We start from the raw sequence: 9,564 nt of genomic DNA, 5'->3' as shown, positions 1-9,564 counted from the left end.
TAAGTATTTTAGCACTTACATTCGCTGCTGCATTCCTGCAATCTTTACTCAATTGGACAAATGCAAATTAATCCATGTTATGAAAGCTGTTCTGCTGTAATATAGAGGTTGTTAGTCAGATTGTGCCTGACCAAAAATATTGCAATTTAAATGATGATTGCTTTTCATTATTTTCTGTATGTATACCTTTCTTACTTTGTGTGTGTACATATATATATATATATATATAACAACATATTTTCTTAGCACTATATCCATACCCTAGCTCTACATCCATTCGTAGAGATTTAGTCCAACATAAAAAGGCACATTTTTTTGTGCTCTTTCTCATCCATACGTGCAAGTATATATGTCATTTTTTATATGTGGATTTAAATGTTAAAATATTTTGTGATGAATAGTTGATTGAGCATAGCAAAATAAAGTTCCACAGCTGTACTTGGAATTTACTTTCCTTCAAGAACCCATATGAATACCACTGTGACAAAAGAGGGAAAAAGAGGGAACCTGTTGCAAACTTCCACACTTTGCATACAGGAGTCACACAATTTGACAATGAGATCAATGCGAGTGGATTATTGTTGCAGCCTACTGCTGCATTGCCAAAAAAGCAGAAGCCCGCTTTTGCTAAACCCACCCCAAATAACCAGTAACATCGCATCAGTACAAAATGGCTGATGCTCCAGATCTGTCCATGTCTGTACCTCTTGTATCATCAAGCCACATGATGGACTAGTTTTCTCTCTACTGTAGATGGCACTGTTAACCTTGACTTGCACTCAGTTTGGGGCTTCAGCGTTGAGGAAGTGGAGTGGCGTGGAAGCAGCCAGTATCTGCTCCTCATTACTGCTCTGAGCCCCGGGGAGAAATTAATTAAAGTAGAGAATAATAATAATAGTAATAATAATAACAAAGACTATCTTTGTCATCACAGTTATGCTAACAACGGTACTGGAGGTTTGAGGGAAGGCAGCTGCCGAAATAAATACCTTCCAGCTTTTATGTTTAAATTGTAGGTACGGGGCTGTTGCTTCTTTTTTTCCCTCTTGTGTTTTTCAGAGCAGTGGAGTGTTAGTGGTGGAGGGGGGGAGTTTAGGACGGGGAGGTTCGGGGTTAGGACCAGAGTGAAAGGCAAGTGTGTTATTGTAACAGAGCTTATGAGGGAGTCAAGAGGAGGGCAGTGTGCCGATCGCACGCTAGGCTGCATGATTCACAGAAGAGGCCTGAACACGAACCCTGTGGACCCCCCACTCTCCCTCCCCTGCTTCTGAAAGCCCCGCCATCGGTTTGCATTATGGGACTAATAGCAAAGTGATGGCGAATCACCTCACGTCACCTCTCGTGTGGGCGATTTCCGTCCATCTGGGCTTAATTGCCACCATAACATGCAAAAAAAGGTCAAAACAGACAAAAATTGTCTTTGCTGTTTTCTACCTAGACAATATACTATAGTCACTGGCCTTCAGCTGTGGGAGCAAACAGGTGGAAAAAGCTGAAATCTCTCACGGAAAAAAATATTTGTCACTGAGCAATATAAAAAAAAAGAAGATATTAATGCTCCAGTATCAGATTACAAGGTTTTCAAAGTCTTTGACCTTATAGCCTCATGAAATTTCTTCTATTTTTATTTCAAATCAAAGTTTCAATCTCTAAAAACTGGCCTTCGGGAAATAAGAGACTTCACATGACAACAATGACATAACTCTCACTTCTGAACATTGCTTGCATCTTCAAATGTCAATGCATGCGTGCGATATTATCTAATCATATTAGAAATGGTCTGCAGCAGCCACCTCGCCCTGTTATGTTATCTGAACTGATGAACTCTTGTCGAAACAAAAGGACCCCGCCTCGTCTCGTGACCGCCATTCGAACCTCTTTTCATGTTGCCTGTAAAAGGGGGCCGACTGACCTCATGTGCTGCTGGGATATTACTTTACGTCTTCATCAGGCCGCTTCCTCAGCGCCGGCTCATGACTCTAGACCGTCCAGTGTGTCACTGTTTCGCTTCCTGTGTTCTCGGTGGTCACTGAATCCTAATGGAAGACAGGTGCTGAGAGAGGAAGAGAAACTGAGGCATAGGACTGAAAGAGCTGGTCGAAATTCATGGAAGACTTTCAAACTTTTCTCTAACATCCAGAATCAGAACAATCTTTTGACTGTCAAGGGTCGGAAGATTGAAATGACATCGGTTTCTGCCGCTCATCAATCGTTAATTTAATCAAATGGTAATGCAAGCCAGCAAATTTGCCCAAGATATGAATTCCTGATAATTGTGAAAGATAAATGTTCTTTGTCCTCTTCACTTCTCCACAATCCAATTAGGGTTCAACGCCTAGAAAATCAGATGACTGTATGCTCTGGAACAAGATAAAGTTAGCTTAGCTGCTCATTAGCTATTTCCTTGAGCCCTCTTGTAATATTGTCTTACCAAAGTTAGCTTTGGTCTGAATTGCTAATCAAGTGCACACATCCGGTGTTTGATGAAATTTTTACCTATTCCCAAAGCATTTCCTCTCCCCGCAAAAATTCATTAGTTTCAGCTCGAAAAGGAAAACGTGGGAGTATAGTGCACATATTGAGTCGAGGTACTTTGTCTCATTTTTTCCTCTCATGCTCACTCCTTCAATCTGATAACATCCTCTGTTCTTTTTTTTTCCACAAAAGTTTCCCGTCTTCTTTGTCATCCCCTCATTCCAGCACATGTTTCTGTTTCATCCCATGAAAACATCGCTGAAGCTGTTGGTGTTTCTAATTTTTTTAAAGAAAAGAAAAGTCTGTGTTGCCTGTTCTGTGGACACCCTCTCTGTTTTTACTGGAAATGGACCAACATGTGGAAATAAGATAGAAGGACCATACTGGCAGATAGCACTGTAAAAAAATGTCATCATTCACAAATGTACTTTAAAATCAAACATTTAATCCTTCTAACTTTTAAAAACATATATATATATATATATATATATATATATATATTTGCTTTGTTTCTTTTTTGACAGTTGACAGTCCGGGGACAATACACAAGGGCACACAACAAAGGTCCCTTGTATGGGAAACTTGGGCATTGCAGTTTTGTGGTTGGTGTTACACCAACTCTTTTGTGATAGAATATCCACTATGTAGCTATCGTGCACAATTTTGTTGTCTAAAAACAATTAAACCATATTTAAAAAGTTTGTGGAAACAGTGCTAAAAGCTAAATCTTTTTGCTTGTAGATGGGCGTTTTCCACAGCAGTGGTTGTACAACAGCGTACTAACTGGCTGGAGCATGTCTTAGTTCTGTATATCTGGTAAGTACTGAAACAATACTTATTTTCCCATCAACAAGCCTGTGAAGCACTGGTTATGTACCAGACATCTGCCCCTTTATAACACTCCATATTTGGGAAATCTCATTGTGCAGTTATTCCACACTAAGCTGCCCCAGCGTGCTTATGTCAGCAATGATTTCCACCAGATATTGCTTTTCTTTTGGGTTATATTAAAATCTGTTGAGTCATTGGCAACTCATGTTCAGTGCATTCTGCAATGGAAGGATTGCCACAGTGCGTCACTTTCATTGGTCCAGTTGTGTTGATGACAAATGATGAGACTGAGTGAGCGGTTATCCCTAATCTGTTGAGTCACACAGTCATAAGGGAGTGCTCAAAACACCAATGGGACCGCTGAGCATTGGCTAACAATGGGCCCAGTGGTCATAGGAACTCATGATATTGCTAATAATTTTTACGTTGACTCACAAAATATTTTAAGTGCCAGTTTGGATCAAATATTCATGCTCCAAAGAGCACTTTGTTGTATTGGATTCTGTTGAAAACAAACCTGGCAAAAGAAACACACAATTAGCATACTCTAGTTAGTCATATCTTAGCACAAGCTGATTTTGAAAATTGACCAAATCTGTGAATGGAGTCAGGTTATCCGTTTTATCCAATCTAAGTTTCTTCAGGTTGATTCCAAAAATTTTTTAGGAGGCATCTAGGTTAGCTACTACAAGATTTAAAAAAAAAAAGAATTTGCCACAAGTGGCATGGAATTTGCTGAAACGAGAACTTTGCGACCATATTTGTAATTTTTTTTGACCATGTATTGAAGGAAACATCCTCTATATAGTGAAACGCCAAGATTCATTAAGTTGGATATTTTTTGCAGCGCTGTAACCAGAGAATAGCCTGGTATGTACATAGCAATTACATCTCAGCACCCTGTGCAGAGTACATAGCTGAAGCACACTGAGAAGGGTCACTGCTCAGGGGATCGAGGTTTGCCCATTAAAACATCATCAGACAATGCAGTTTATTTAAAGAGATATATGACTCTCCGCTGCTACTGTTTACCCTCCCTCTACTTGAGAGCAAAGATAATAGTGTTTGAAAATCAAAGAGAAAATGGAGACTGTAATTTTCTGTGAGTGAAGTCACCACAGGTCAAAAATTGCATTAACAGATGTAGCTAATCTATTTATTTGCAGTGGGGACTGAGAGAAGATGAGCAGCATGTATGATTAACTTGGGCTTTTAGTCTCCTTTGGAAATGCTTAATGTCTATCCTGGAAACTATTTTGATGCCTGGCATTTATATTTCTGGATGGACTGGATGGACTGATCCTCGGGATTCAGGATTGTTGCTATTGCTGCTATTTTTAGAAGAATGACTTCTTCTTTTTACTTAGATCATAATGAGGTCTACGGTAGCTCAGCAGCAATAGTAAGAAGTCTGATACAGCTGAGTCTCTCACCTTCACCCAGATAAATCAATCAACACAAACACCCCCATGGCGCCCTACTGGGGGAGTGCCCCCTACCTCTGAGAGTCTTCCTCCTTGCATGCCCACCCTATCTGGAATATTTAGCTCTGATAGCAGATTAGCTCCTTCTAATTGTTCTGTCAGTAAATCAGTAGTCCTGGTTCCTCCCTCGCTTCGTTGCTTCATGTCACCCGTTCTTAAAACATGCTGCCTGATGCTTACAGACAGTGTCTTTGTTCAGGAGAGGCACCGGCTGCTTTCACTGGCCACTCCTCTGAGGCAAATGAAAAGCAGGTCTTCTTTGGGCCAAAGCTGGAGCACAGGTGGTAGGAGAACTGGAACACAGAGAAGGGGAAAAAAAAGCGTTATGAACAGATCAATTAAATCCCCCTTTGTTAGAATCGGGCAACGCTCCAGTTTCCACCTGTGTGACCCTTATTTCTCATTTACATGAGAGACCACTGAGCACCGCTGAATGCTGCTGTTGATTATTAAACACATTCATTCATTGTCATAGAAAATGAGCTCTGCAGCAGCACAACACAAACAAATGCATGGATAGAAGTTTAGTACATTTATTTTTGATTGGAAAATAGGTTTCCTTTTAGTATGGCATTTTCACTGGTTATTGGTCTCTCTTGCAGACAAATAGAATGAAACTCTGGCTTCATATCACTGTTTATTGTGTGTTGGGTTATCTTTGTTTAAGCTCTCAGAAGCTGTAAAACGTATCTTAATAGCAATGCTTTAAGCTTACCTTATCTTGACCTAACCTCTACGCATATCCCCTCCCCCACTCGACATCAATCAGGTGTGTGAGCGGCATCGCGGTAATTTGTTAACCTTTATCCAGTGATCTGCGCTGACCTCAGGATCACCCTCGGTCTGACAGCGAGGCCAGAAACACTGGACTGGATCTGTTTAGTGAAACAGACAGGAATGAAATATATCTTGGTCTAATGTGTTTGCTGACCAATTTATACCTTCAATTACCATAATAAAAGACCATAATTCAATCTATTTGTTTGCTAATGTATTACAAGATACTGTTCTGTCATGAAAAACACACAATGGTGAAATGAATGAAGATTAGTCTAGACATGTAACACAAAATTTACTGATCATTTGGGCAAATATCATCATTACAAATTTAGTAGTTATCGCAACTGAAGCACATTTTGATGTTCATATTAAAAAATAAAAGGGCTGTCAGCTCTTTTCAATTACAAGGTGAAGGCAAAGAAAATGCAGTTCATTTCTCAGCCAGATTATTATTCCAGGCACAATGTTGGCTCACTGCTAACTCTGAGAGCAAATGCTCTATGCCGATGCATATTCATATGTTTAACATACAGACATGCATTCCTAATGATGTAGGGAAGAGTAGAATGCAATAAAGCTCATTAATACGTTTTACCATGCCAGTCAGTCCTCGGCACGAGAATGCTGCTGCACGCCGTCAAATCGAGCTAATTCATTTCACCAACAAAGAACAGAGAAAAATGAAATGTGGCCGTTGCTGTGTGTTTGCACTTTCAGTGGAGAATCTGTACTTTTTGATTAGTATTTCTTCTGGTTGTAGGACACTTTCTTATTCACCAAGATATTACTTTCCCAGTTCTGAAGCTTTTTTGGTCAATTTTCACATGAGACATTAACAGTCAGATTGCTTGTCCTTTCACCTATGTACAAGTCTATGATTCTTCTTCTTAGAGTAGGGAACCCAAGCCTTGTCAATTTAATTGCCCTAAACCATTTTACACCCCACTATGAAAAATGAGGTTTTGAAGCATGTGGGTGTACATTTAATGTTTGCATGCAATGGCAAAAACGTGTGAAACAAGAGTATTATTATACTATTTAGTATTGTAGTTAATCTCATCTCAGGTGAAAATATTTGACCGCTGTGTGTGTGTGTGTGTGTGTGTGTGTGTGTGTGTGTGTGTGTGTGTGTGTGTGTGTGTGTGTGTGTGTGTGTGTGTGTGTATATATGTATATTCATTCTGTAAAGTGCACAGAATGCATAAAATAAATTAAAAAAAAGGTAACAACTGGTAAAAGTGCACTCTTGACTGCATGTCAAATGTACCCAAGTAAAAGTCAAAACATTGCTAAAGAAAACACAAAAGAGCTCTATGCTTAAACTGAAAGTTATCAAAACATTTACAGACTTACATTTGCAACAAACAATTTTTGGATCAAAAACTTAACACCAGGCTTTGTTTACTGGTCTCCCTGCCTACATGGAAGCTTAAGTAACTTCCAGACCATTACTAAAACCTTGTTCCAAGGAGGCAGGTGCCAAAATTAGTCAACACCCTAAGCTGATAAATATTAAACTTACAGTTCAGAAAATGAACAGTGTAGATCTACATCTTTCTGCCTCCTACTGACTTTCTTATCAGAAACAGAGTGATATACCTTAAGTCACAGAAGTAGCCAGTTAATTTTTACAAGCCTGTCTCAGTATAACCTCTTCTTATCTCCACACATTCCCTGTCACTTTTGGTTTTAAGATTTAACATGAACCAGCTCCTGATGTTAGGGGTTAGACAACCAGACGTCTTGTCCAGCCAGAGTGGGCAGACGTCAGTAATGGCCATGGACTTTGTTTATAAATTATTAATGATTTTCTCCCCTCCCTGTCATTTTGGACAGGCTGTGAAGCAAGCCGATGCCTCTCCTGTTTGCGTGGCAGCGCGCTCCTCAAACAGATTGCAATTTATTCCTCTGCAGTTTGTCCATCAAGGCTAACTCTGACAACATAATCCCGAGCTAATCCGCCATGTTCAGTTTTTCTTGTTGGCTCTCATGCAAAGTGCTCTGCCAAATCCCGCTACCTGTCAGCCTGGCCTTGCGATGTGGAGCCCAGACGAGCTGCCAGCCCCGCTGCAGTGGCTCCCGTGAGGTGGGGTGGGGGGAGCATTGTGCCTGGGTAGACTTAACCCCTGCCTCCCTCCCTGTAATCCACTGTAAACAGCCAGAGCCTTAGAAGGGCTAACTGCACTAATCAAGCCCCAAGCTTGCCCAGTCACTATCATACACAGTACCCTAAGAACTAGAGATTTGAGTGGCTACTGCCGTGTGTGTGCAGGGTATGAGTGTGCATGTGGAGCAGAGGGGCCCATTGACAGCTCCTAATCCCCAAGGAGAGAAAAAGGTGCCAACATGAGGCAGAGATGGGTGTCCCTTCAAAGACTAACGTGGGGAGTTTTCCAGTGACTGCATTAAAAAATAGGGAAAACTGCACCATTGCACTACATAATTCTAAATATTTGTGTACTTTTATGTCAAAGTATCTAATCAATACAATGAATTCCTCTTTCACACACAGGATACCAGATTACAAACTAACAAAAGAAAGAAAAAATAAACACTTTTGCAGTAAATTATAGTTTTAACATGTTTATCAAAACAGATACTCACATATTTTCCAGAGGCATCAAAGGCTGGTTTGAACTCCAACACTTAACAGGCACAAATTCTGTATTTCCCCAAAAGAAAACCAGCCAATCAATATTCTCTCCCAGCCTTGGAGAGCCACATTTAAATTTCTTTCACACCCTCTCACAGTCTCCCTGACAGTGACCCAAAATCCACAGAAAGAACATAAAAGCCTTGACAGTAGTCAAAGGCAAAGGGAGGCGAACTAAGGCAACTCCCCCCCATCAACAAAAACCAAAGTTTCAGGAACTTCTAAGTGGACATGACTCAACACTAGCAAGAAAACTTGACCAAGTTATGTTTTTTTATAACCCCTGTTCTACTCTTCCATTGGTCCCTCTAAGGAAGTGGTTCAGCAGGGTGTCTGTGGAAGGTGGGGGTCTTGGTTTGTGGCTGTCAATAGAGGAAAACAGTCAGAAGAAGACATTGTCAATGTGTATCAAACTTTATGGGTAGATCTTTGGAAACATAAGACTGTTCTGTAAATGTATTAGTTTGTTTCTTGTGTGCAACTAAAAGTAAAAATTTAAAAATATAGTGTGTTGTAAAATGCCATACAGAGCACAGATCCCAAGCGATCAAGGTGCCACATAAAAAGGAACAGTGATTTGTCTGAAATTCTGCAGCATTTTAAGTATGCAAGCAAATACTACAGTGCACTTTTGGATAAAAGTGGCAAAACTGAATTCTCTGGATGTTGTCTCTTAAAATTAACAGAAAGTAATGACAGTTTGCATCATAATCAAATCTAAAAGAACATGTCTTGGAAAATGATCAGCAGAACATTACAGCACATTAATAAAGCGTGAAAAACTATCTATTAGATCCTCCAAAGAAACTGAAACAAAACCAACCAAGTGGCTAGCAGGCACAGTTGAAACCTGGGGCTCTATGTGGACATATTGACTCTTGTTCTGCTTTACAGTGCTGCTTCTTTGTCCATTTTCCAACTCCCTAGTCTGTGGGAAAGCTCTGGACAAATATGTTTGCCACTTTAGAGCTCCAGATAAAACTAGCCTTCAAGGGTGGAGCTTAGGAGAGTGTTGAGATGACGGTGAGAGGGTTGGCGGACCTGCAGGGAAAATGCGAACATGACATGTAGCTGATAAGAGTCCTCCAGCGGGTTAACACCAGAGCTTGTACCTGGGATTGCCCCAAGAAGCCCTCTTAGGCAGGCCTGGCATCTGCACGATAGCAAAAGCCCTGACACTCACACAATTGTTGCACACAGCAGGTCTGGATGGTGGTTTGGACAGAAGCAGACAGCACACCTCTGAAGATGAACAGTGGCAGGAAAACCAGACACTGCACCGACTTAAAGTTCTGAAAAAAAGTATGCATACACTTGTAAAGATCATGTGTATCACAGCAG

At 40.5% G+C, this 9,564-nt stretch overlaps 1 long non-coding RNA gene across 1 annotated transcript; it reads right to left on the bottom strand.

The window, feature by feature from the left end:
- Positions 1–2,898: 2,898 nt before the first annotated feature.
- On the bottom strand, positions 2,899–8,448 carry LOC127535923 (uncharacterized). Its single transcript, XR_007944854.1, has 3 exons — positions 8,175–8,448; positions 5,506–5,665; positions 2,899–5,083 (listed from the first exon to the last, which is right to left on the bottom strand). It is a non-coding gene; the product is annotated as an uncharacterized LOC127535923 (long non-coding RNA).
- Positions 8,449–9,564: the final 1,116 nt, after the last annotated feature.

This window comes from Acanthochromis polyacanthus, chromosome 10, assembly GCF_021347895.1.
Source record: "Acanthochromis polyacanthus isolate Apoly-LR-REF ecotype Palm Island chromosome 10, KAUST_Apoly_ChrSc, whole genome shotgun sequence".
Taxonomy (NCBI): domain Eukaryota; kingdom Metazoa; phylum Chordata; class Actinopteri; family Pomacentridae; genus Acanthochromis; species Acanthochromis polyacanthus.
The sequence above is the reverse complement of the archived record's forward strand: the minus strand, read 5'-3'. Positions and strand labels throughout refer to the sequence as shown.